At 45.6% G+C, this 27,233-nt stretch overlaps 1 protein-coding gene across 17 annotated transcripts in view; it reads left to right on the forward strand.

Annotated features, from left to right (window-relative positions):
* FOXP1 (forkhead box P1) overlaps positions 1-27,233 on the forward strand; it is a 364,496-nt gene that overhangs the window by 49,227 nt on the left and 288,036 nt on the right. Inside the window, exon 1 of one of the 17 annotated variants that reach the window (XM_072044453.1) lies at positions 19,332-19,466. The exons of 14 other annotated variants lie outside the window; for them this stretch is intronic. The gene's annotated coding sequence lies outside the window, so the exon portion shown is untranslated. Of the gene's footprint in view, positions 1-19,331; positions 19,467-19,511; positions 19,572-19,610; positions 19,724-27,233 lie in introns of those variants that run through there. 2 more of the 17 variants (XM_072044455.1, XM_072044456.1) reach the window with 2 other exon arrangements.

The following is a 27,233-nucleotide window of genomic DNA, read 5'->3' on the forward strand; positions in this document are numbered from 1 at the left end:
AAGCATTCAATATCCCATTGACTGCGGGGCAGCAGGATGTGACCGCCGCAGAAAGAAAGGCGGCGTTCGGGGGCTTTATGCTTATTGTTTTCAGCAGAGCTCTACTGGAACCAATAAAGTCGCTGCCACCACCGCTTTGAGAAAAAGTGGCTACAGCTGAGAAGGAGAGAGGCAAAATTATGAATTAAAAAACCCAATGCCAAACCCATTATTTTGCTCTTGAAAAAAACATCTTAACTTTCCTGTCTTTTTTTTTTTTTTTTTCCACATGGAGTGAATCTTTGGGATAGTAATGTTCCACTGTCATGTTTGTTTAAAAATTGTTTTGACAATGCTTTTCTGGGGTCAAATCCTGAAGTTTCTCTCCATGTGTTTCAGCTAGGCAAAACTCCCAGTGTCTCAACAGGGGCTTTTCCAACAGAGGGGAAGACTAATGCTTCTCGATTTAATTGGGAATTTCATCTGAGGCAACAAAAGAGAGGCCCAGATTTGAAGTTTTGGGGTTTTGGTTTTTAAGTACCACAGAACGGTGCCCAGCTGAACAGCAGCACAACTGCACGTGGGCCGGCTCTCGCCGGGGGTTCAGCAGGCAGAGCCCTCACCTGCACCCTGCCCTCAATGTTCTCGGGGGTTTGGCCTTCACCTGGGATTTCCAGGCTTTGGTGGGTTTAATTCCACCCTTAATACTGCTTCAGTGTAATGTTTTCATGGTTTAATGTTCTTGGAGTTTTTTTACAGTGTTTCTTTTAAATTCTGTCACTGAAGTGTATGAGAGTTGACAAGTGTAAATATGTAGTTAGACAATTTCAAAAGTGTATTATTTACTGATCGACCATAATGGCTCCAAAGGAGCCATTATACTCAATCATATCATGTCAGTCTGTGGCACTTATTATGATGGTAATATGGATATGCATATTATATTTTTTTTAAAGCAAGAGAAGCGTTATTGTGCATGTGTAAAAGCTGTTTTTAATTGTCAGTAATGCTCGGAGCCTTTTTTGATATCAAGATTTTAAACCACCTATGGCTACCAGCCTACAAAGCGTGGTAGCAAAGATCTGTGTTGATGTGCAGATGAAAAAAGCCATGCCTGGTATTTACAGCAATGTGACTCTGCGTGTCCTTAATATGGCTCTTTTATGGCTTTATTAGATCCGAGGGCAACCTAGAACCCTAACCTGAGAGCTTGGCAGGTAAAAGCTTTCCGTTTTATCTCTGCAGCTTTCATCTGCTCCTGTAAGCTCTTTCCCTGACTTCCTAATTGTGTTTGTGACATTAGCAAATGGCTGGTCTGAAAATACCGTGCAGTGTAAGTCATGTTAATTCAGTGATCTTTTTTTAAGGTGTCACAGAAGATGTCTTTTTGTAGCGCTGGGGTAGAGAAAGGAGGAGAGAAGGCAGAATGAGAACATCGAACCGTATAAAATAAAAGAAAGAGACAAGCAGAGAGCTGGGAGTGCTAAATATGCTTCAGCCTTTCGGTAGAGCTGGTTTCCGTTGAGAAAGAGGTAGGAGATAGCGAGCAGGAGCTCGCTTGCTAGAAAATGTCCACGAGGCTCGTTGCGGAGAAGGGAGGACAGTTCTGGTTGTAAGGGCTGGATGCGGGGAGCTGAGGTGCGAATCTGGCATGGGGCACGGCAAATCAATTGCGGAGCAATAATTAGAGAGAGGAGGAGGAATCAGAAGTGTTTCCCAACTTAGAAACGAGGATGTGACTGGCTCTAGCTGTTGCTACTCGGAGGTAGGGAAGGAATAAAGGAATCTGACGGCGCTGGGCAAAGTCCTCGCTGCAGAAGGCACAACCGAGGTGACATCCACGTGGATGGGGCACAGGAGAGGAGAACCCAGCGTGGCCAAGGAGCGACGGACTGCAGCAGGGCAGAGCCACATCAGTGGGAGCTGCGAGGCTGGCCTGGGCTCTGAGTCCTCCCCAGAGGTGGGAGAAGTTCTCCCTGACGGGGGGCTTGGGTAGAGAGGCCCTGGCTATCAGAGCTTTTATTTCGGCTGCAAAGCCTCAGAGCAGATGACTGCTTTGTCTTTCCTTTTCAGACTTCAGCACTAGTTCTGCTTTGTTGCTCTGCTATCAGAGGAGTTATTTACACTGCTGTGAATGAAATTGGGCTAATTACTGGACGGCTATTTTTCCCCCCTTATTCTGAAGAACCTTCCACTGGAAATGCATTTTGCTTTAAATATGGACAAATTAACCATAAGGTGCTAGAACGAGACAATTTTGAGTAGTTCAGGGGTGGAAGGACACATACATGTGATTTTGCAGATGATGAACCCATAGAAGATTTCCTTGCAACAGTTACTAAAAGAATAGAAGTAGCAAGGACTCGTAGCCATTTTTGCATTAATTCTAACTTGTCTCTTTCTAGAATTGTATTAAAACCAATTGTCCTCTTTTGAAAAACTGAACAAGAAGCATAAAAGCGAGTAAATACCCTTTGACTGTTCCTGTCCTTGACCTACATAAACAACTGTATTCAGGCTCAGGACTGACTCTTTCATTTGTGAAAAGACGAGGGAAGGTTAAGCTTAATTACTTCTTTTGAGATGCTTCTTATTTAGCAAAGTTAGTAACTGAAATCTCATCAGCTAAAACGTGAAATATCGGTGATATTTCTGCTGGCACCATTAGTTTGATATTCCTAATAAATTGTGTAACTGCTCATTTGTGTAAGAGGATGGGGTTTACGAAGCTGCAGTGCATTTGTACGCACACACGCACTAGCACACAACACTTGTTGATGATTCAGAGCAGGAGTAGAGTAATTCAGATCTTGGACTGCCTCACGTGTGATTGGCTTCCTTTCTGGGGGACTTATTTTAGGGAAAAATCAATGTCAACTGAAAAACATTCCATTCTGAAAAGACAAAAATTCCCCTACTTGTGAAAATGTGTCTTGGCAGCTGATTTAACTTATGATACAAGATTTAACACTTTTCACTAAACATGAATATTTACCATGGCAACAGCTACGTTACGGGCCACATGTTGGAGACTTGCACATTGTTACAGAAACTTGTAACTCGCCGCATTTAGACAAGTCCTTGTTTCCTCTGGCAGGAGGAACCCGGTGTGCCCGGACCTCCTCTGCGGCCAGCATCCCTCCCCGTGCATCCTCGGGCTGCTCTGCCCTCGTGCTACTGCCTTGGCTCCTTGTCACCTCTCATTTGCCATGTGAGTCGTTTTCCAGGCGATGTTAATTGAATCGTGCTCGTCAGGGGCTTGGTGGAAGCGTGAGGATGAGGACGGAGCCCTGGCAGCTGCCGGCCCCGGCTGGAGGCACGGAGCCACGCATGGGAAGGGGTTGGGACTGCCCCAACGTGCTGGAGGTGATGTGCTGGAGGTGATGTGCTGAGCTGCGTGGTGTTGGAGTGGTGGGAAGAGAAACCGTAGCTGGGCTGCGGATACCTTAAATGGAGCAGTTTTATTTTATTTATTTGTACAAGCGAGGAGGAGTATCAATTCTCTCCCCTTGGGTTGAAGCTAGCACAGGGTCAGGCAGAAAACCCTTCTCCTGGAGATAAAAACCCCGTGTTAAGATGTTTCTTCCACCTTGAGGTGTCTGCTCCTGGCCACGGTTAAGGAAAAACAACTGACCTGGAGGGGTTCAGACCTTCCTTCTTCTGCACCCTGCTGGGAGCTCTGTCCTTTCCCTTCCACTTAGAGCACTGCAGCTCAAAGGGCACGTAGCTATTGAGTTGAGCGTGTGAGCAGGAGCCTGACCTGCCCCAGGAGGGACCCTTGTAGGTAGGAAGGAGAAACGAGTCACTCCCCGGCAGGGCTGGGTGTCCTGGCACGGTGTGCTCGCCGTGCCTGTGCTCCTGGTGCCACTCAGGTTGAGTTTTGGCCTTCGCTCGGCGCGAATTTGCCAAGCTGTGTGGATGTGCAGATGCAAAACTTCAATAATTCGCTTCTCTTTTTGGCGTGGCATCTTTGAAAGGTCTCGTATTTGTTTCCATTTTGTGTTAAATTAGAACTAAGTGGTTGAACTTTGTAGGTTTAATCCTGTACAAATACACCCGTGTTCAGATCCTTTCAGCCTGCGTACGTGTGACTAAGACAAAAGCGACAGAGTAGGGCCTCTGATTTTTGTTTTACTCGAATCAAATATCCCATTGGGATTTCAATTATAAGGGAACGCTACACTTGTTTGTTACTAAGGTGACTACAGTGTCAAGGTTATGTGGATGTTGTAGTATTATAAATGCAAAGATAATGCAAAAAAGAAAAATAGTTGTGTTGGCTAAAATCATCCCATTCCTATAGCACAAAGTTGCACACTGTCCTACATTTCAATTCTCGTTCTATTAAATTACCTGTTTAATAATTTGAATCCAGTGTTATTTTTATATTATATTGCAAATGTGTGACTGTGAGGTTATTTTTAAGATATATTTATTAAGGGAATGAATACAATAAGACAAGTCATTGCAGCCCACATACAGTTCCTTGACTTCTCATTTTATGATGTTTCAATTGCATATGATTACTGAATGTAAGTTTTAACTTTTATGGGGGTTCATTACAGATGCAGCTGTGTAGAGAGAAATTCAATAGAAATTTGATATTTTTTTTAAAGCTTTAAAAGTGTAGTGAGATGGAGCGACTTGATGGAATATAGCTCCAGGCTTCCTGCTCTGAGCTTGGATGTGCTCCTGTGGGGTCTTCAAGGACTTAACTGGGCTTCGCTGGGAATTTGCCTGTTGCTGATGGTGGGGAGAGGAAGGGCACCAGCAAGAGGTCCGTGTGTTTGGGGGGCAGGAGACTGCTGCATCTCAGAGCAAGGGTGTTTGCCTTTCCTAGGCAGGACACAGAGAAGAGGTGATGGCCTCGGTCAGGGCAAGGACTGGATGTAAATCAACGTGCTGGTGGAGAGATGCAGCTTCAGTGAAGCTGTGGTGTTCTCCTCTAATTGAGATCCTGAGTCAAATGAACTCCCAAAAAACTCTACTGAAAACAATCTTAGCGAGCAAGCGCTGAGAAAATAAATTTGGGGGCACACTTAAAGGAATGGTTGTGGTAAATGAGTAAGTCTACCCTGCAGTTAAATGCTGCAGTGCTTTGCGTGAATGCTAAACAGGGACGTAGCACATCGAGTGTAGTTTAGTTGAACAACTTATTGGCATAATGTTTGTTTTTAGCATATAGGAATGTAAACTTCTATAACCGAATGATCATGTCTCCTGGTAGTGAGGAACCCTCATATTAAAAACTGTGACATTAGCTGTTCGTAGAAAACCTGTTTCAGATTACAGGCTATTTATTTCCAAACATCAACTTCCCGTAAGGCAGCAAACCGAAATCCAGAGCAAAGATGCACTTCTCAGGGCGTATGGAGGGGAAGCACTTCTGTCCTCGAGTTTTATTCACTGATTCTCAGCCCGTGACGTGCTTGGTGCAGGGCTCTGCTGGCTCCAGCCGTATCCCTGCCCTGCTCTTCAGGCTGCAGTGCGTGTGGTGCAGCTGCTCACACGTGGCTCAGTGCCAGGTAAGCCTCTCATTTCCACTTCTCTTGCAGGAGTCTCTCCGGTAGCCCCAGCAGCGTGTGGGTATCCTCTCAGCAGCACGGCTCTCTTGGTTTTCCTTGTGGTTAGCCCAGGGGTTCCCATACAACGCAGTCGTCTTGCCTGGATGAAACGTGCTGAAGGATAAGGGAAGCAGTAGAAGTGGTTGGGGGACAACATCCCCCTGCTTTGGTTTTTAATTGGGAGTTCCTCATTTGGGCTGAGATCCCTGGATGTGCGGGTGCACGTGCGTGGAGCCGTCACAGCGGGTGGCACTGCCCACATCACGGGCTGTGCTCCCTGCGTCCCTCCAGCTCACTGCCGCCCACGTGGGAAGGAGGAGGATGGCAGCTGACCTAAATGCAGGGCTTCCAAAACCTTTTCCCTGGTGATTAAAGCAGCTGCCGTGCGTGGCATCCTTACCTACTTCAACTAAGTACTGGGCACTGCTCCTCGTGGGTGGAGGAGCAGGGTTTGCCTTGGCGCAGAGCGTGGGCTCTCAGCTTGGTACGTGTCTGCGGGGGGGCACCGCAGCAGGAAAATGGGCTGCAGGAATACGGTGGTGCTGCCCTTAGGCTTCATCCCCAGGGAAATGGTTTTCCTGGGCTGTGCCACCTCCCACAATAAGAAAAAACAGATGAAAAGCAATGAAGCACACAATTACATAATGAAAAACAATAAAAGGCGTCTTCCAATATGTACTACTAGTGACCAGATGACTTTATTATAAAAACTAAATGTGATTGCATTTCTAGGTACTGTGCTGTGTGTAAACTCCAGGGAAGAGGGAAGAACAACTTAGGAGGAGAAGACTTCTTGTTTAATATAAACCTCAGACTTCGAAATGACACATAGCAGGGAATAAATGTCCATCATCTATCAAATGAGGTTTGAGCGGTTTAGGTCACACTAGACAAACACTTCTCACCCTAAAACCTCCTTTTCATCTTCATTCATCAACAACACCTTAAGCTGGTGCCCCTCTTCTCTCCTCGCTCTCTCAAAAATAATAATCTGCTTGATGCCTACAAATCACTGGTGGCTGGCAGTCATCAGGCAGGTTATGAGCTGTGGCTGCGGCTGCTCCCGTCGGCTCTGCCTGCTGCTGGCCCTGCTCCTCCTGCTGTCCCCGAGGAGCGGGTGGGAGGCTGGGCAGGGCTGCACCGCAGCAGGGCAGCTGTGGCCCAAACCCAGCCTGAAGATGGGGAGTGAACACGTCCTCTGGGGATGCTGTTGTGCGTGGAAGCCTAAATAGGCAGGTTTGGAGCTTTAAAGCAGCAAGGGAAACCTCTGTGGCCAGGCTAGGGAGGTTTGTTCTCGTCCCTTCAGCTGCTTCTCAGCGTGGCCAGGGCTGCCCTGGAGGGTGCTCGGTCCCAGGAGCCTCCCTTTAATTTGTTTTCGTAGTCTGCAGGCTGAGCGGCATCGCTGTGCCTCCAAGTTCCTCCTGCCTCCTCTGAGCTCCTCGGCTGCGCTGTGCACGAGCCGCTCAATCCTGGTAGGAAGCTGCCTCTCTTACGCTAATCCTTGTCCAATAACTCCTAATTTTTATTCTTATCCTTTTCTAATTTATGGTATTCCTCTTGGATTAACTTCCCATGGTACGTTTTTTTTTTCCCCCCGTTGCATTGCTTGTTTGTTGCTTTCTCACTGGTTCTTTTTTGCTTTCAAAGATACTTTTCTGGCTCCAGCCCCAGCTGCCTGGAAGTGATTTGTGCAGCAGTGCAGTCCTCTGGTTTTCAAAGGCCACAGACTTTTCCCTCGTTTTCTGCCTTTCTTCTTCTCGCTGTCATTTTGGGAAACAACCTGACAGACACGGCTTCTTCACAGCCACCAATTAACGTTAATCTGTGTGATTGAAATGGGCTTATTTAGCAAAAGAAGATCTGTTTGAAGGTAGATTTTTGTTGGAGTGGAAATTTCTGTGAAGCTGGAATTGAGCTCGTGGGGACAGCACAGCATCTCTTCGTGCTCAGGCAGATTTGGGGAGAGAAGTCAACATCTTAATTGCAATATAAAGTTGATTTTTTCCCACTTCCATTTTAAACATTGCTTCGCTTTGTTCTAATTTGGGGGTTTGGAGGATTTCACCATACACTGGGATAGGGACCGAAAGCAGGGGGGGATTGGGGTCTGCTACCCACCCACCACTGGCGTTTGGAAGTATTTTGAAGGGAGTTGAAGCATAGTTTGGGTTCTGTTACCCTATCCAGTTTAGCACAGAGATGAAAATCATGAGGGTGTGGGTTGCTGTGGGGCTCCCCGTGCCTGGCTCTCCGGCAGGTGGGGACTGGCAAAGCAGCATCCTAATTAACTGGGGAGGGAGGGTTCGCCCGCCTGCAGGAACCGGTCACACATCAGGGAGTATCGCGAGGGAAGCCAATTTCCTACCCCAATACCTTCCTCTTTTCCACTTCTCTCCTTCACAGTTTGAAAACCGTAAATCACTTTATTTGAAATGTATTTAAGGAGAAGAATATTTTTCCCTGAATTCCCACTTAATGCTTTGTAGCGAGTACAGTTCGGATCAGTCATGTGCTAAAGCAAGAGAAATCTTCCTCTTCAATACCGCGTCCTCAGTGCAGGCACCTTCCGCCCTTAGTCAGTTCTTAGGTGGTAATTCTGGGTTCTTGGGTGCTGCTCGTTCTGCCACCGAAAGAAAATGCAAACCAGGATATTTTAATATTATTACTAATGAATGTTTACATAATTAGCTCCATTACTTTGTTCAGTTTGACATTTTGTCATTGTGGACCTGTCTTCCTCGCTTCTAAAGCGCTCTAGAAGTGATGGAAGGTGCAGGGCGGTGTGGCACTCCCTTCCATCTGCCCCTCTTCATCTCCAGCCCCTTGCACTTACCAGCTCTTATCCTTACCCTGTACTTGCAGAAACACTTACTCGAACCTTGTCTTCAAGAAGTTTTACCTCTAACAGCCCCCCAAAAATAAATTTCTCATGTAAGATGAAGAACTTGATCCTTCGTGCCTGTATGAGATCAGGTCATTTACTGGTCTAAAAATCTTTCTTTTTTGAATCAACAGTACCTCGTAAGGGCGAGTTATTCATCCAGCCTGTAATTGCTGTTGTCTGACATATTTAGTTTATAGATTTTGGGTGCGTGTGGTTAGGAAAAATACTGCAAAGATGCTTTTTGGCCAAAAAGATGAAGCTAGTGTGGAGGTTCTGGTGATACTGGAAGAAAATCCAAGATGGTTTTGTTGGCGGTGTTTTTTCTTAAAAGAAAAAAAACACAAGGATAATTGTGTTAAACAGCAGGGTGCCACTGAGCGATGGAGAAGCTGAAGGAATGGTTTGTTCTCCTGTTATGTCCCTGCTTGGGCTTTCTCATTCTTGCTCCTCTGTTTCTTCCGAAAGGCCCTGCAGCCTCCAGATAACAGAAATTAAATTAGTATTGATATAACATTAGACACTCCTATTAATATTGACAGCCTGTCGATACTGTTGTGCTACTTTTGTAATACGGGATGTTAACGGATAATACTTTAAATAAAAACACACTAATCTTATAATCACTGAACATGCAGCGGGGGCTCGGCTCAGCTCTCGCCTCCTCCCAGCTCCCCCAGCCTCGTGTTCGGCCACGCTCGCCTGCCTGCAGCTCCTGTGCCCCAAATATCAGCATCTTTTTGTGGGTGTCCCCTTGGGGTGTGTTTGGGGTGGGGTGGGATCGCACCTTGCCCTGTCCTGGTTTCACCTCCTGCGGTGCAGCCCCTCTCCTGAGCATCAGGGGTGGCAGGGAGGGGTGCTGTGCACTAGTGGCAAGGCTTCATCCCCAGCTTTTTTTTTCGTCTGGGCTGTTTCTTCTGCCTCCTTTCCATACCGGAGCTGGATGGAGTCCTGTAGGGCTGGGGATGGGTGCAGACCTGCCTGCCTGCTGTTTTGGGAAAGGGGACACGCTGATGGGTGAGAAGCCACCGAGGAGCACGGGCAGGAGCAGCAGCGTCTGTACGTAATTCCCAGGGAGCAAGGGGTGTTTGCTGAGAGGAAAGAGGAAAAATGTCTTAATGGTGTTGGTTTGGGAAGTTTGGTGCTGGAAGCCTTGCAGGATGGCCCCAAGTTCTGGATGCAAGCAAGCTAAGCCATGGGATCGCTGTTGGACCGTGCTCTCTGGGCACGCACGGGGTGAGAATATGTGGGATCGAAGCGGTGCTCTTGGTCCGTGGTGCTTGTCTTGGCACTCCGCTCACGTTAGCAGCCGCACATTTCTTATGAACTTTTTATCTCTTAAGTCTATCATGAAAATCACCATGTTCATCAGAGCTCAAGTTATTTGTTAAATGGTGTAAAAAACATGCATTAAACAATAATGATTACTTTGGTAAACACAGATGTCTTTGTATTATGCAGTGGGTTTTGTACGCGAATTTGTACACGTCTGTGAAACGGGATTTGCCATCTACCTTGAAAAATGGGAAACACAATCCATGCTAATTGCTTCTCCCTTAGCCCCCCGCTCCACCTGCTGTGCTGCTGCAATCTGGTGGTGCAGCGCTGAAATCTGCAGCGTGCGAGGCCGGCAGCGAGCAGGTTGGCGCTTGCAGCTGTGTGCCCGCCGTGCGAGGAGGCAGGCGACAGCCCTGGCTTCTGCCTCGCCGTTGCCTAACCAGGAGGGTATTTTGAAAAAGGGGAGGGAAAAACCTTTATCTCGCTGAAAACCATCCCGCGACGAGCCGGTTATTCACCGCGTTATTAATGCTTATTTGGACGTTGCTTGGACTGCTGGATTAAACAGCTTTCCCGTTATGTATTGAATGAAATGAAATACATGTCACAACAGCAGTGCTGTGATGATGACAACCGTCCTTGGCTGTGCATCTCATTAGAAAGATATACATTTTTCTTTGTTGTGCATCTGTGAATGACAGAAGTTGACAAACATCTCTTAAGAAGTTGCTGTTTGGAGAAAGTTGCGTTTATGGCACAGAAACCAAGAAGAAAGTGCTTGTTACAAAGGTAAATAACTATTTCTTACACAGGTGCTTTACGAATCGCCCTCCTCTGCTATAGTATTTACTTTATGATTGCATATACGTTGCAGGAGATCCTCATCTGGATCACTTACTCGTATAAAGGAGTCCCAGAGGGTTCAAAGTTCAGTTTGTATTGAAACTTGCACTTAGAGCGGGATTAAACCCCTTGTATTTGGCAGCTTTATAAACTGAATCGATTCTCCAAATGTGCTGCACTAAGTCCCAGGGGACAGCTGGATTTTTCCATAATGCTGTTTTTTTGGGGACAAAGCGTTATTAGCTTTGACAGAGGAAAGACGCTCGGGAGGAGAAGCACCAGCACGGGGCTCGGCTGGCTGTCAGCGGGAGAGCGGCTCGGTGCTGTAAAACACCCATTTTGGGGACGCAGGGGCCTGTTTGCATAATTCCTGCCCATCAGCCTGCGCTTCTGAAGGCTGCTGCTGTTGGCCCACTGACTTCAGAGCAGGGGCAGTGGCTTCGTGGTGGTGGCTTGTCCTTCCTTGTGGGTCTTCGGGCTGTTACGGGGTGAGCCGGCCAGCAACACAAAGCTCCAGATTTAGTTATTTTTAAGGCTATTTTCCAAAGCTGAGAAGGAAGACGAGCACCGTCCTGGCGAAAATGGCTTCTGCCTATTCACGATGAATCAGAGAAGACGGCGAGGCGCATCCAGCTGCATTTGCATGACTCCGCTGGCTGCATAGGCGTTGCACAGGCGCCGAGGCGGTGCGGCGTTGACCCACAGAAACCTGAGAACACAATTGAGAAACCAGTGGGAAGAGGCAAGCGTGGACTTGCGGCGGGGAGCCGAGGAGGGCAGGAAGGAGGCCGGGCTCCCCTTTTCCCACCGTCCGGGCTGAAATCAGCCCCGCCGGGCGCGCGGAGCCTTCGCTGGTGCTGGCCCCCGGCCTGGGGCGTGGTTGGTGATGCACGGGTTGTTGGATTTTTATTATTATTGTTATTATCTCTTTTTTTTTCATCTAAAGCCATTCAGCTTCCAGCACGCTGAAGCTGAGAACACAAGCCCTGCAGAAAGTCGTCATTTGGGGAAAAGTCTGTATGCAAGGAGTTCTGGGCTTATGCTCAGCCTGGTGTCTGAAATTGTTTTACTTTGGTTACAAGTAACACCTCAAATTGCCACTTAACCTTGCAGGCACTGTGTTAAGGCCCTACTTCTGATTGCGGCAGCTGGGGTGGAGTTTCCTTTGGGAATTGAAGGAGTAGGAAGTGTTGTTTGGAGTTTTTTTGTTGGTATTTTTTTTTTGCTGACTGGTGCTAATGTGTAGGTGGGGATGTGCTGCTGTTTTTGTAATGCTTTTATTGTTTATGGAATTGTTAGTTAATTGATGGTAACAATGCCTGGAGCCTGGGAGAGGTATTCTTTTATGTTTGCTCAAATCAGAACAAGTAAATAATTTTATAACTTGAAAGGAGACGTGAGATTATTCTCCTTAGTTTATTTACCTTGCAGGTTTGCATCTACTATTTCCATACCTTGTTACCGAGCTTCCCCAGATTAATTTATGTTTTTTTCGAACAAAATGACAGATGAGAAAAATGCCTTTTAGGATTCAGTAAGGTGCAGCTGGGGACCCCCCAGCCTAACCCAGCAGCAGGTGCTGCACCTGGGCTTGCTTCCATGAAGTCTTTAATGAAGTGGCGAGGTCTCAGGCCGACAGCGTCCCCTTTCCTCTTCCAAAACTCCAGTGTGAAGCCTAGAAACCTGTAGGGTATCTGATGGACCAAGACGTAGCTTTGAACTCCTGTTAATTACTTCACGGTTTACTCAGAATAAAACCTACTTGGTAACTTTGTCCTCCACATTTATCCAATGAAATAAAATTCAAACCAGCCCACAAGCTAGAGAATGTTTTTTATTTATATGTGGTGTAGTTCCATCTGGTCCACGTTAAGGACCCCAAAAATATATATGATTAGCTTTATAGTTCACTGCTAAAGGTAGCAAAGCTGGCTTTTAACATTTTTCAAATTTGCAGCTAGCATCTCAAAACATTTGCTGGCATTTCCTGACTGTGATTACCAACCAAAGATTTCCTTGGTTGTCTTTTCACTTTTTAAAGTATGTTGCATCGTTTTCCTGCTTAAAATAACACCGAAGTCTCTGCTGTTCTCTTTATAACTCCTGTGCAAACTATCCATCTCTGTCAAGAGTGGTCAGTCCCAAATCCCAAAGGAAACGTCAGATAATGGATAGTATTAAAGGAGTAAAATTTATGGTTATCACCAGCACGAGCTCAACAAAACGAAACCCCCATCAGAAGAACCAGAGAGGGTGCACTGTGCTGCTGTACTAAGCAGGGGGATAAAGGTACTTGCCAAAAACCAGGCCAGGAGTGCCCATGGAGTGCTGTGGCTCAGCATGGTGAGCCTACCTGGTTTGGGCGTCAGGGCTTTGCTCATCCGTGCAACACAGCCGTGTATCCCCAGCAGACGAGTGGCTGGGACCTGGGTGGAAAGATTCAGGGCTGTGTTTCAGGCAGCTCGGCTCCTCTGCAGCAGCCTCTGGAGCTGCTCCATGCCAGAAAACAGCCTGATGAGGCTGTGGTGCAGCACCAGCACAACCCCTAACGAGGGCGAGAGCCCCAAGCCAGGGCAGCCGGCAGGGTTTTGCTGCCTGTGCTGTATTTACTCGTGTATCATACTTTCCACTTAGAGCTGAAATGGGGAACAGCTGCCGGCCCGGCTGCCAGCTTGTCCCGACCGGCACCGTGACACAAAGCTCCGAGGGTATACGTTTCTGAAATACAATTTTAATAACAATTTCGGTAGCTGCAAGTTTTTTCTTTCAGTGCTCGGTTCTCCTTCGCCTGCTCGCTTGGCAACTCGGTGCTGTCAGCTGGCACTGGAGGCCTGGAAAACCGCCCTGCTCTCTGCAGCAACGCGTGGTTTATCTGAACACTGCACCTAGCTGCTGGACCTTAACGCTGCTGATTGTTTGGAGAGAAAACTTAAGAACAAGGTGTGGACGTCGCCCTCTATCCCCTAGCATTAAGCAGCACCCACGCCGCCGCGTCCGGCTTGTGCAACCGCCTGGGAGCGTGCTTCCCCTGGGCACTCCTCGCTGCCGAGGCGGAATTTGGGAATTTTTCTGAAAGCGCAACGCTGGGACCTCAAGGAGGCTGCCTCTTAACCTCAAGTATGTCCAGAAGTGTGTAGCAAGAAGTGCCAAGGATTTTCAGGAGTTGAGCTGAAGGTGTTGTTTGAAGTTAGCCATATTTTATTTTCTCAAACCCTTTCTTGGGACTTAATTTATATGGGGCTGTGATGGGCATGCGTAAACATTGGGGTCGGGTTACAGCACGAGTGAAATAGGTAGACTGGTTTCTTTTTTCTTTTCTCGCAATAAAAATCTAAGAAATTCAGTTGCTTACCCCATAAAATGCACATTTCTGTTACGGATTAGCCGGATTTTAATGAGGCTGTTACTTATACAGTAGTACATTAGCGGAGTGTCCTTTGATTTTTATATAGCGAATGTTTACACACTGATGCAAGGATGCCTGACCGTTATCCTCCCCTTCCTCCCCAGTTCCTCAAGTGGGATATTTGGGTCCAAGAGCCATGCAGGACTGGGATGTTGCAGTATTGGACGCAGGTGCCCATGCACGGGGCCCTGGTGGCTGCTTGTGCAGGACGGGGCAGCTGGAGGTGATGCTGCAGCTGGGTGTCAGCCAGGGCCGTGGCACAGCATCAGTCTGGGGGGATTATAACTCCTGGCACCCTTTTTTTTGCCCCTTTGCCCCTTGTGCTGAAGCCAAGCAGAAAGGCTGGCGGCTCGCCGCGGCGGGATGAAGACATCCTCTGCCCATCTCCACCCGCGGAGCTGAATGGAAGCTCTCCGCGCCGCTTCAAATTGTAATTTTGGATAAAAGGCTGTGTAATAACTTGAGAAATGCGCGAGAAGATCTCGCCTTAATACCGTATAAACCTTCTTTAACTTCAGGGAGCTTAAAATCAAATTTGGCAGAGCTTACAAGGGCAGCGAACGTGGAGCCACTTGACTCCGGTGAGAGGCAGGCGCGGCTGAAACGGCCCCGGAGCCTCTGCCAGGGTGCTGAGGGGTGTCCGTGCCTGGGGGGAGCGTGAGACTTTGTGTAATGCTACCTGGGTTCTTGGGAGTGCTTCCTTCCTCCTGCATACGTGTAAAAATACCTGCTGGATCTCACTTACATGTTAAAAATTTCAGTCTTAACGTTCAGTGCATCCATTTTTCCTGCCTCTTTGGGAAGAACGAATTGAGAGTTTACCGTGCAATTTCTGTTCCCAGGCTTTCAGGTTTTTTATTTTTTTATTTTTTATTTAAGGTAACAAGGCAGGCAATTGTGGGACTAGGAAGCCCCACAGACACCCTCTGTATAAAGAAATTCGGATGTGTTGTGACCTCCAGAAAGTGAATTTTTAGAGCAGCTGAAGTTAGAAATCTGGGATAAATTCAGCTCTGTGAAAGTCATGGTAACAACCATTTGTAAGAGCATATCATGCTCTATAGTAAGATTGCATAAGGGCACAGGATGAAGCATCTGATTCTTTTATTTTTTTCCCTTTTGGCATTCTGTTTGTGACAATTACATGACTCTCTATTAACTGTGTGTGGAAGAAAGCAGTGTTATGAAATGAGGAGAGATTTCCTTCATCTGTTACTCTGTAGGTAATTTTTGTGCTTTTTCCAGTATTTAAGTACCTCTTAACTGCTTGCTGTCCATCTGTATACCATTCGTAGTACTGTAAACTAGTATATGTAGCATGACCTTGTAACTTGCTTTGTTTGTGCATCTGCCAGTACAATATGTTGTCTTTCCTTAAAATGCAAATACGCTCCACGCAGTACAGAGCTCCTTAGTCAATAAATAAATGGAGGTAAAAAACTGTACCTAATACCCATTTAATTTAAATTCATTTTATAAACATAAAGACGCCTTTTAAGAGAAGCTTTAATTCAGACTAGCACCTTGATTTGTGGTTGCCATGGAGAATCAAATCTGTCATTTGACAAGAAAAGTCACCCATTTATGACAGCACTTTATCTTGTCTCTCCAGGGGAAGAAAATGTCAAAAGTGAGAGCAGAAAAAAATAAAGCCTTGAAACACCAGAATTTCTTGATTTCATTTTTATTATTCAGCTATCATATCCTTTCTGATAATAGCAAGTTGGTGAAAATAAATAATGTTCCTACAGTAAAATCAAATATTTCCTATTAGAATGGACAGGGCTCTTTGTGATTGTCAGTGCTGTGAAGTCTGGCAAGAAATAGTGTTATTAGATAAACCCACAGTGCCCAAATCCCATTTTCTTTTCATTACAGTGTCAAAATAATTATACCTGTGTAATTTGGGTAAGAAATTGTAGAATAAGTAAAATGGTCCATTGGAAGAGATTGCTTTAAGCTTGTGTTCATTACAGGGTGGGGTTTTACATGCTGGAAAAAAAAAAAAAGATAAAATTTTTGTGTAATTTCATTCGAATAAAAATGTCTGATTACTCTTTCATGTTCTTTGCAACTAGACGAGGTGGCGAGTGCTTTATTCTGTTAGGGCTTTTGCATGTGTGCATCTTTTACAAAATAGAGCTAAAAGAGGCAGGAGTTTTACCACTTTCTGTTTCTCAGGTGCAAATCTCTGAAGAGTTTCAAAGACATTAGCTAAAATTGTTTATTATCTGAAAAAAATGTTGGAGTGTTTTTGTTTTGTAGGATTAAGAAATGGTAAGAATCGGGTGTTTTCGGGAATATAATTAGCTATCACAAGTGTTTATGCGTGTGCATTTAATCCGTATAGACACTAAGTTGCCCCCAGGGGAGGAACACTTACTGTAACATTGCATTACTTTTTACATAAATCTAAAAGTGCTGTTTAGATAACGAGACTAAAATAATCCACTCTGTGCCTCTTTCTTGAGGCAGCGTTTTTGCCTTTCACAGCGTTGCGGGGTTTGATGTGGTTCAGGAGTAATCTTGTATCAATGAGATAGCATTATAATAGAAAGTCCTTCAGTGGTTTAGTGCAAATATTGGGCGGGGGGAGCTGCCTGCTGGAGCAGTTGTGCCTGGAAGAGATTACAAAAATGGAGAGAAAGGAAAGGGTCGAAGTCTCTTTTTCTTGAAATTGGCTCGCGGTGCTGGATCCATAGCCAAAGCTAGTTGGGATCTGCTGTGAGAAAACAGGCAGCACAATAGTTCCCTATTCCTGCTTTCATGCCGTGTCTGAAGCCAAATCCTGCTCCTAAATACTTGCGTGTAACTCTGATTGACTTCAGCAGGCAGTTGCGATGCCTGGCCAGTGGCAGACCGTGGCAGTAAGTGATACGTTTCCTCCTGTGGCTCTAAAAACGCGTGTTGGTGCAAATGTCACTTAAGTGGGGAAATAGTTGTAGCTTGGGGGGGGGGGGGGGGAGGGAGATTTTATTTTTATTTTTTTTTAACGCATATTAACATCGTGTCATAGAAAGTGCGTTATCGTGGGCTACCAGAATGTGATAACTTAGGGTGATTTTTTTCTTTTCTTTTTTTTTTGGTGAGACCATCTGGAATAAAAGAGGGTGAATCAAAGATGCTCTCTGGGGTTATGGAATCTTAAGGATATTAAAGGGGTTGATTTCCATAATGTCTGTCTCTCCTTTTGGCCAACTGTTGATATAATCTGCTTTAAAATCGATTTGCTGTCATCATGTAATCAAAGCCTTAATTGCATCATCATTGACTTCAGCGTTTTTTGCTGAAAAATTTGCGTGGCTGACGGTAAAAATGTTGTGAAAAAGAAACGACGAGTGTTTGAGATAATTTCACTAGATATACTGCCTCTTGGATCTGGGCAAAGATTTCCACAAGTACCTGAGTAATCCACGAGCTCCTGAATTTTGCAGGGAGAGATTTGAAATTATTGTGCTCTGCTCACAACCTGAAGGCCTGGCACCACAAAGCATTTAACTTCTTCCAGCTGAGAGTATTCAAAGGAGTCGTAAAAGATAGATACTTAGCATGGTCGTGTCAAAACTGTCCTTTAGAGTGCGTAGTCCACTTCAAATCCTAACTCTCTCCTTAAAGAAAATGGACAAGGGGGGCTGGTAAAGCTGCTTGTTTGCTTCAAGATCCTTCCCCGAAGTGCTGAATTATCTCCCAGAAGCTCTGTCCGAGGGATGGCTCGATATATATTAAGTGTTTTTATATAACAAAAAAAAAAAAAAACTGAGTAACTTGTCTATCTAGTTTCCGACGGATGCTGTCTGAAATGGCTGATATCCTGTCCTGAAAATCACAGATGGAAACTTCATCTCAGCACAGTGCTGCGGCAGTAATGAAATGAAAGTAGCAGAGGCTCATTTACATTTCAGAAATAGTTCTCTGTAGTTTCCTCTTCAATCCACCAGATTTTCTTGTGTACCTGCTGCTGGTTGTTAGCCACATTTAAAGGGCAGTGCTTTAGGGTTGACCCTTGGAGAAGCGGGGGTCTGTAGGTGATGCTCTTCCGTTACCGAGAGATGCTGTTTGCTGCAGCGGGTACCGCTACGGCAGTAACTGGGGCAGCAAGTACTGTTTGATGCTGTTTCAACAAAGGTTAACTCCTTCCTTTTGGCTTTCGCAGCTCTCTTTAGTCATGGCAACTGCAGCGTAAGCTTTTCTGCATTGATTTTTGCTGATTTATTTAAATTGCGCTTTTGTTTTAATAACCTGTTTCTAGGTTCAGAACCGTACTTGACTCTTGAAGTCGGCTACATAAAATGGCAACAGTCGTGTGTTTCCCGTTTCTGCAAGGGGGAAGTCAAAGTAAACACGTACTTTGTAAAAGAGAACATATACTGGGTGCTAATAAGACTGTGTATTGACTGTAAAAGCCTTTTATGGGAGTCTTTGAAAGAGAAGAAAGCGCAAATTACTGGGGAGGATGGGGAACGTCGCAGATCAGGGTAAAAGCGCGACACTTGGCAGTTTTGTGTCTTCCCCAGCCCCTTCCGCAGCACGATAAACACCATTTAGGTATGCAGCAGAACTGAGATATGCCATCTCATCTGAACGACACCTGGGACTTTCTCTAAAATTTGTAATGGGCCCGAAATGAAGCCTCGGGGCGAGGGGTGCCCGCTTCTGGCACCGGGGCTGCCGCTGGTGGCCCCTCGGTGCAGCGGTTCCCCGAGGAGCAGCGGGAGCCATGCGTTGCGTTGGGTTTCCCTGGAGTCCTCAGGGCACTTCCAGGTGTGTGAGGGTGCTGGGGTACTGTTCGTGGTCCCACCAGGGGGAAACCTTGGATTTGTGGCTGTTCATGTGTGCTTCTCTTCTCGGCGAGAGGCTGCGAGACCTGCAGTGCGCGGCTCTCCTTGGCCAAAGCCAGGGTCACGTCGTCTCCTTTCTGCACCCTGCTCGTGGCTGCTCCTTGTTGTCGTTTCACTTCTCGCTTGTTAAAGATAGAATAAAAAATTCTCGAGAAATGCCATATATTAAAAACAGATGTATCTAGAAACAACCTTCAAGATGGTACAGTCTGGCACTTAAGATTTGGGAACTGGTAGCGTTAAGGTGGCATAGGCTGCCTTAACCGAGCCTCCTGGCTGTGTACATTGTGAAACTCCCTTGACACGATTGTGTAGTTTGTTGTTTTATATTTTTTCTTCCCAGGGAGCCTCGTTTGGGCTCAGGCACGTCATCCAAACCCAAGCACTCTGAGCTCACCACGTGGTTCCCCGTTCCCCATTTCTGCATGCCCACCATGAGACACCTGCGGCCAGTTTTGCAGAAGTGATCTGGGGTTTGCAACCGCAGCTGAGGCCGGTTGGGGCCGTCCATATAATGCAGGGGGTTGGTAGCACCCACCAAGGCTGTGAGTCATGGTGGGCTCAGATTGGAGCCTCGAGTTGCTGGGTGGCTCAAACCAGCAGCTTCTGTTTCACCTCCTCTTGGGTTTCCGCCAGCAAAGTGGTTGTGATGCCATCAGCCATCCCTGCAAACACAGGTGAAGAGACTTTCAATAACGTCACAAACCCTGAAACCTCAGGGAGGGAACTGGGGGAGTGGTCAGGAGGAGCCTGGTGGTTTTGTACTGGATGGTCTGTGTTGAGTAAGTGATACATGCTAAGAATATGGATTTTATAGGGGTAAAAAATGCTTAATAGTTACATCCTAGGTGGGAATCCCATGGAATAAAACACGATTGTGTAATTGAAGACTTGATCATAAGTTATTCCGAAGGTGCAAATCAAGATTGCATGGGTAAGCTGTTGAGGTTGCCAACTTTGTTGCCTGTTTTTTGCAACCCTAACGTTATTTTAATATAGCTTTGGATGTAATTCTATAAAGGATGCACAGCAATATGTTACCATGCTGTGCTCTCCTACATTTAGGACTTGTAACAAGTCTTTTTTTTCCCCTCTTCTATTGTCTTTGCCAAAAGAATAGTTACTTTTGAACACTGCGTTCGTATTGTTGTACTTTACTTGGTTCTGGGTCCTGTGTGTCCTGTCCTGTACAAGATCTCCAGGCTGCTGCTCTGTTCCCTCTGTACCTGGCAGAAGCAGTGCGTGTAGTTTGTGCGTTTTGGGGGCTGCTGCTTGGGGCAGGGACTGTGCTGGTGGTGAGGAAGGCTGGAGGCAGGAGAGCAGGCATATAGGAGGCTAAAATGATTTCAGTCACACTTCTGTAGCTAGAATAGCTAAAATATAAATATTTCCTATGGACAGAAGTAGATAGGAGTAGATAATTTTGTGTAGCTGTTGTGGGCCAGTCTTTTTGAGAGCAAGCCTTGTGAAGCTTCTTCAGTTCCATGTCCAAGGGAAACAGCAATTCTCTTGCTATGTGAAAGGTTTCTTACATCAGGGATTTTTTCAGTACTTGGAACAGGTTATATGCATAGAATGAATGGTGTTTTGTTTTATTTTTTTGTCCTTTCCCTCATTGATGGGTATAGCTACGCTAGTCTCATCCAAACTGAAATGAAGATGGAAGCGTAGAAGTCACCTCTTGAATTTTGGTGGACCCACCGATGACAAAACCAATTCCATGAGCAGTTTGTGTGCCTGGCTTTTGGGATGAAAGCAGCTCCCTGGGTGGGAGGTCGGTGTTCTCATTGCTGACAGTCTCACCAGCTCTCTGCGCACCTTGGGACATGTTTCAACTCTCTCTGCCTAAATTTCCCCCCGTGTGAAGTGAGATAACCTTTAGTGACATGACAGGTTCTGCAACTACCAAGCATGCATTCAGGTGTTCCCGCAGTGCCAGCACTTCTTCCTTCCTTCCCCTGTGCCCACTCCACCAGCTGGATGTGAGCCACCGCTGAGGATTGAGCAATCCTGATCTTAGTGTTCTTAATTAATTGATTAGCGATCCTGATTGAACGAGTAGGAGGTGTTGCTGTTGGGAAGCTGAGGCAGGTGGCTGCTTTCAAGGATGGTTTGGGGGAATCTGCTCCTATAAAACCTTGCTGATGCCCTGGATGGGGCAGCACCAAGCTCGTGCTCGCAGCCTGTGGACAGCAGGGCCTCCCCGGCTGCCTTGTGCTCGTCTCCACGTGAGGCAGAATTTAATTACCCAGGATAAGGTCTTCCAGAGCAGGCCTTTAAAAGTCCTATATAAAGATGCTGGTCTTAAGTAATTCAATATTTCAACTGCTCTGTGCTGGATTGATTGATTGATTAATGGAGGAGTTCATTTAATTAATCCAGGGCTTCACTAAGTCACATGCGTTACGGTAAATACTGCGATGGTGGCGATAAAGGGGGTGGGTGGGAGCTGCGGCCCCTGGGCACACACCTCTCCGGCTTTGCAGCAAAAATTTGGGTGCAAAGGTGCTGTGAGCGCCAGGGTTCACCCCGGCGTGCTGGATGAATCTTGGTTTTCTATCTATAGGCTGCCAAATATATTCCGGGTGGCAGGCAGACGTGACACGTTGCCACTTCCTACACGCGTGCATGTGGAGTCAGACTTTTTCCCCTAGCCCAAGCACACACCTGGGTGATCTGCCTTGAATTGTGGATTTGGTAATGTTGATGTGCCGTTCGTGCTGCCAGGGACAATACCTGCTGGTCCACATGGAGTGGACTCCCATTGACTGCCTGCTTGTGTTCAGCTTGCTCCTTGGTGGCTCAGGGACCTCCCTGTGCCAGGGGCTGGTGGATGTGCACACGAAGCGCCTTGCAGTGCTCGAGTTCCCCAGAAGCCAAACATCTGTGCTTAACTCCGAGTGTGTGAGGTGTCTGGGTACAGGGCCACCGTGGGGAGCTGCACAGGAGCTCCCCTGGGGCTTTGGTGTGCCCACGCCACGACCCTCCTGTCCTGGGGAAGCATCAGCCCGGTGCCAGGCAGTGTCACGGGTGGATCTGGATGGGAAGGAGGCTGTGGAAATGGCAGCAATCCTGACACCCTCAGTTTTTGTTCCCAAACCTGTCATTGTACCAGCACGGCCTAAATAAAGAGACATAAGAGATGTGACATTTGGTCCTCCATGAACCCTTGGTAGGAACAAGAGCTCAAAGCTCATTCCATGGGCTGCCTCCTAATGCCTCACCTGGGGGAGCGCCTCTGTACTGGAGGTGGCAGTCGGGGTCTCTGGGACAGTCACTGCCATCTGATTTCCAGATTTCTGTATCCAGCCTTTGTCCAAGGAGATGTAGGAATAGATTAATAGCCGTATGGAGCACACGTGATAATCCATGCCACTTCTTAATGAAGGCTATCAGAAGTACCAAGGGCTGGGTACCCTTACGGCTGGCTTTGCTTCTGCACAATCAACGTGTAGGCACTTGCACAGCAGCTGAGTGTGCTTTTTTCTTTTTTTCTCTTTTTCTCTTTTTTTTTTTTTTGAAAAGGGAATGAAGCCTTGATTCATGGACAAGCAGTTTTGTGACGCTGTAATAGGTCAGCGGTTTGTTGTGTGGTTAGCTTGGTTCTCAGACCCGTGTGTTGAAAGGTAATGGGGTTCATCTCCAAGAGAGCTTTTTCTCGGCAGGATGTCTAACTGCGTGTCGCCTCTGTTTTCTCACTTGCTAGTCTTACAGAATTTAGTCATGGTAGAATATTTGATGAATAGCCTTTGATAAAAGTCTTTTTTTTTTTCTTCTTTTGATTCTGGTCATTGTAATACTGTGAAATGCTGATGGAAAGCAAAGCGAAAACGATCCCCAAGCGCTAATGCGAAGGGCGATCCGTTAACCTGTAGGAGCATCGCTTCGTGCCGCTTGTGCTGCGGGTGGAATCTCGTGCGTGGTGAGAGCGGTGCTGCAGCGGCTTTGGGCAGGTTTGCTGCTGCCTGGCCGGGCAGGGCGTGAGTGTGGGCTGCCTTCCTTCGGGTTGTGGCTCCTGCCTCTCCCTAGCCCTGTTTTAACACGGGAGGAAGCCTCTTGACACTTGCTGTACCTCCGGCCCCCAGCGAGTGCCAGATTGGAATCCTGCTCAGTTTGATGCTATCTCTCCCTGCAGCCGTGCTGTACAGGAGCTATCGCTAGCAGGAGTTTTTAAGCTATTGCATTTTGAGTCGCTGCATTGTTCATCTGATTAAATTGTATTTAATTAGCTTTGTGTTCCGTCCTTTTGTTTCAGTGCAAAGATTATGGAGGGGGGGGGGGAAGATAAAAATTGTCTAAATGAAGCTTCGTCGTTTAAAACACATATAAAAACTCTGTAAGATGCCTTTTATTCTCCAGTCCTTTATCTTCCTTCACAAGCTTTCCGAGAATGAGTAGTGCATGTTGAGGTTTATCTTTGCTTTTATGTGCAGTAGCCACATGCTTAACATTGAGCGCGTTTGAGTTGCATTTCATAGGGCTTTCGCAATCCTTTTATAAAGGGACTGATCTGCTAACATCACCCTCTTTAGATCTAGCAGGCAGGATGTTCTTCCATACAATGAAGTGTTCACAGCCTCTCTTGCCAGACCAGTAAGTGAATGATTTCAAGCCTGGTGGGCAATACTTGTGTCCATGCGTAACACAGACAGACCACAGTAGTAGGCAGCTGCATGTAATTTTGAACTCCACTCATTGAACTGTAATAAAACAATATAAGCACTGCTTGGGGGAAAGATTGGATGCAGTTATCCTTACACAGGGCTCGGGCATATGAAAGCAGTGCTGGCTGACAAGAGGATTTTGAGATTTGATTTTGATTGAATTGCAGAATTGAACAGGCCAGGAATGTCAGTGGAAGGCTAAATGCCTGTAGTGCCGTAAAGTTTTATTCATGTGAGGCTTTCCAATATAAAGTAGATGGATTATTGGAAAAGGTGTCAAGGGACATGAAATAGAAGTGCCCAAAACATAAAATGTGGGTATAAGGATAAAATTACTTCTTGCTTAGTACATAATGAGCTCACAAAAATGTTGTGGGTAGTTGTTTGTTTATTTTTCAACCATTTTAAAGCTAATTCATTATACAATATAAAATACAGTCTTCCCTTCTTACTTCAGGTCTGCCTGTAGCTGGAATTTATATTGCTTTTTAAAACAGGCTTAAAAAATAGAATGATCTCTTTTCTTAATTCCTTTTTTTTTTTTTTTATTTTAGAAAAGGAGTCTCATTTAAAAAAAAAAAAAAGGAGGAAGGGGGAGCAAAAAAAAAAAAAGGAAAAGTCCACAGGATATGAACGCTCAGCAGACACTGAAAACTATTATGCTCAAAAACAAGAGCGGGATGTGTATTCACATACCACAACACACTGACTTATTTCATAGCTCAGTAATGCATACGTAATTAGAGTCAAATTTGCATAGGACAGCTGATATCCAAATTTGTATGGCATTAGAGACAGCTTCACTCATTTGCAGTGAACTATGAACAGTAAATAAAGTTGCACAGAAGACTGTATATGGTTTAGCAGAAGTGTGCTGCATTTTTGTGCCCTAATTCTTTATCCATTTACAGACTTCTGTCTCAGTTAACATTTTGCCTAAACATACTCTAAATCACATATATTATGACTGCAGGAAAATAATCATAGCTTTATGCTACATCCATTTGCTTAGAATTATAAAATAAACAGTAAAACGGCCTTCTTATTATAAACTGTTTTTTTCTGTTTTAAATTGCATTTTTTGGAAAAGGGCTTGTTCTGTTAATCTGGCTTTAACCAAGAACACGAATACCTTTCTATGTGTGTATTTCATAGGGAGGTAGTGTGTGGTGCACACAAGACTGTCAAAGTGGGATCTCAAATTACCACAAAATATAAACTTATGAGATTGTATTTAAAGGTGTACAGAATAGCATGTATTTATGTTCTCTGAACTAATTGCCTGCAAGTTGTATTATTCTTCCCTTTTGGTCCCTCCTGATTGAGCTCGCGTGTATGTTTAGATAGTATTTATATGTAATTGTAATTTTTTGTGAAGTCCAAAGGAAACACCCAAATGGTTGTTACTCACTGGGCAGACTTTAATTATTGTTTTTTAAATCTTCTGTTGAAAGTCTGGATTTGTAAATTCTTCAGGAAAGAAATGCCACATTCAGTGTTGGTGGTAACACTCCGGGGATTTGTAAAACTTTTATTTACCACATGTTCTACGAATCATTCCTTTGCAATATTTGGGGTTATTCTGTTATTATTTAGGTTTGCCAAAAGTAAATGTGTTGGGCGTTTGCCTTTGGAATACCAGTTTATTTCTGGTGAGTTTCTTTGAAGGAAAAGGATAGAAAAAAATCCTTCTCCCCCTGCTCCCTGATTCATACCGGCTATAGTCCTTGAATTACGTGTGGTAGAGATGCTGCAGTCAGTGGAGCGACTTTCTCATCTTTCTCCTCCCTGCTCCCTTTTTGTTTTCTCCCCTTCATCTTACTCTTTTTATTTTTTTTTTTAAGGGGATTCAGGCAGCCTGTAACGCAAGAAGCTGACTCTGGAGGCAGGACTGGCTGACCTGCTGTGTGTGGGGATTGCAGGGTGCCTTTCTGGGGCTTTTGCAGCAGTGGGCGAAGCACTGCCACGTGCCTGGTCCCTGTCCCCATCCTGCCACCACACTCACTGCCCATGGGTGTCCCAGCAGGGCAGAAATGCTCCCTGATGCAGGCCCCAGTGTTCACTTAAAGTGTCTGACGTGTGAGGAGTCATTTAAATAGCTCTGTATCAGCTCCTCAGCCGCTGAACAGCTGCGTTTCAACTTGTGCCTATTTATTTCACAAAACACTTCTATAAATCGGCGGCCTCCCCACAGCTGGCAGTGTCGGTGTGACACTGAGGTGGCTTTGTCACCCATGGGGCCACGCAGCCACCATGGTCCTCGGTGCAGGCCGAAGGGCCTGTTACACCGCCTGGCCAGCGAGGGCTGTACTCGAGGCCTCCATTTTGGGCTACCAACGTGGTGGTGGTGGTGGCCGAAGCGCTGCTGGCCTGCCTGCCCTGTGCCCGGCGGGCTCAAGCAGCTCCCCTCCATTTTTCAAACTATTTCCGTAGCTGTAGCAGCTCCTTAAAGTTTGAGAAATGGGGGGGTGCTTCTGTTTACCAGGACAGTCGATAAAAAGTAATCTCCTGCTTCAAGTTTAAGCCATTGCAGGTTTTTTGGACCTACAGTTTAAATTGGCGGGACGAAATGGGTGATTTTCAGACAGCTTTTAAATGTTACTTTTATTTAAATGCTGCAAGCTTTCAGTTAAAAATCTTAGTAAAATGCGATTTCAAAATGGTAATACTGAAACCTGCAATTAGTGTGTTGGTTTTAAAAAATTAAGTACTTTTTCTGTTGACATTTTAAATAAAGTAATCCCAGACACCGAACTGAAGCTAGCTCGCTCACTTCTGTTTGAATATGTTAAAATTGCTGGGCCTTAGCTGCTGATGACCTCTTCTGTAAATGAAGTTTGGTTTCTGTTTTCATTGAGATGGGGCAGAACGGTAAAAGGAATCCCTCTGCTGATTCGATTAAAAACTGAGAAACTAGCAGAGAGTTGAAAAGACAGGAAACCTCGTTCTCCTTTTCCAATCTGTGAATAAAATAAAGGTGTGAGAAGGTGAGACCTAGTACCACTGAGTTCCTAATATATTCCATGTTCTTGCAACAGATCCTATTAAGTAAATATTTTACATGCATAACTGCATGAACTTAGGATATATCCAGCATATTTAAGTAACTGGCATGTAATGAATAGAAATGTTTTGCACTTTTTGTTGCAATTCTACTTTTCAACCAAGGAAGAGTGGTGCACGTAACAAAATTAGGAGTATTTTAATTAGTTGGTAACTTGTAACATAATCAAAACCTAAAACTTAGGGATGTGAATGAATGTAAAACTAATCTATAGTCTTCCTTACAGGAAGAAGAGTTAAACTTAATGAAAAGGTCATATTTTATTAAGTTGCTAACCAATTAGAATCAATCTCTCTTTAAGAAAATAAACATAAAAGTACAAATGTAAAACAAGATTAAAATCAATGATTTAAACCATGTTTCCTGCTTTCTGATATGAGCCATGATTAAAATCAGTGATTCAAATCACTTTGATTTAAGTCAAGCTCATGCTCGGGGTGGATTAGCTTGTGGTCACAGACGTCATCGCAGAAGGTCCGAAGTGCCTCCTTGGCCACTCTGCCTCTCCGAGTGGTAGCAGGATTGCTGATACCACTCCCCACATCCCTCCGCTCGTTTTGGAGAGGGTCTGTCAGAGCCTGGGGGCTCACGGCAGGTAAAGTGGTGCTGGAGCCCAGCCTTGGTGCCCAGTAGTGAGGAGCTCATCTCGTGACAGTATAGATCAAATCTTCCCATGGCGGGGACAGGTTGTGAAAGAAACCCAACATAAACCTCGA

Source organism: Anas platyrhynchos, chromosome 13, assembly GCF_047663525.1.
Source record: "Anas platyrhynchos isolate ZD024472 breed Pekin duck chromosome 13, IASCAAS_PekinDuck_T2T, whole genome shotgun sequence".
In the NCBI taxonomy this organism is placed as follows: Eukaryota; Metazoa; Chordata; class Aves; order Anseriformes; family Anatidae; genus Anas; species Anas platyrhynchos.